Genomic DNA, 536 nt, shown 5'->3' with positions numbered 1-536 from the left:
AAAAACAGATAAAAAGTCATAGTATAATATATCATAAAACAGATGAAAAGTCATTTTACAATATGTCATAAAAATGGATAAAAAGTCATAGTATAGTATGTCATAAAAAGTGATAAAAAGTAAAACTACCACAAAGAACTGCTACAAACTACTAATTTTTCTATTTTTGTTATTGCCATCTTCATTCTAACCCCAACCGGCCCGTCAGACACCGCCTACCAAGAGCCGGGTCTGACCGAGGTTTCTGCCTAAAAGGAAGTTTTTCCTCGCCACTGTCGCACTGTTGCTTGCTCTGGAGGAAACTAGAACTGTTGGGTCCTTGTAAATTCTGGAGTGTGGTCTATCTGTAAAGTGTCTTGAGATAACTCTTGTTATGAATTGATACTATAAATAAAATTGAATTGAATTGAATTAAATACTCAGGCTGTGACCAGATTCAGACTTTTACTTTGAAAGGTCAGACAGCAGACGAGGTGGCCGAGAGGTTAAGGCGATGGACTGCTAATCCATTGTGCTCTGCACGCGTGGGTTCGAAT

Source organism: Etheostoma spectabile, chromosome 22 (assembly GCF_008692095.1).
Source record: "Etheostoma spectabile isolate EspeVRDwgs_2016 chromosome 22, UIUC_Espe_1.0, whole genome shotgun sequence".
Lineage (NCBI taxonomy): Eukaryota > Metazoa > Chordata > Actinopteri > Perciformes > Percidae > Etheostoma > Etheostoma spectabile.
This window is presented reverse-complemented; position numbering follows the sequence as displayed.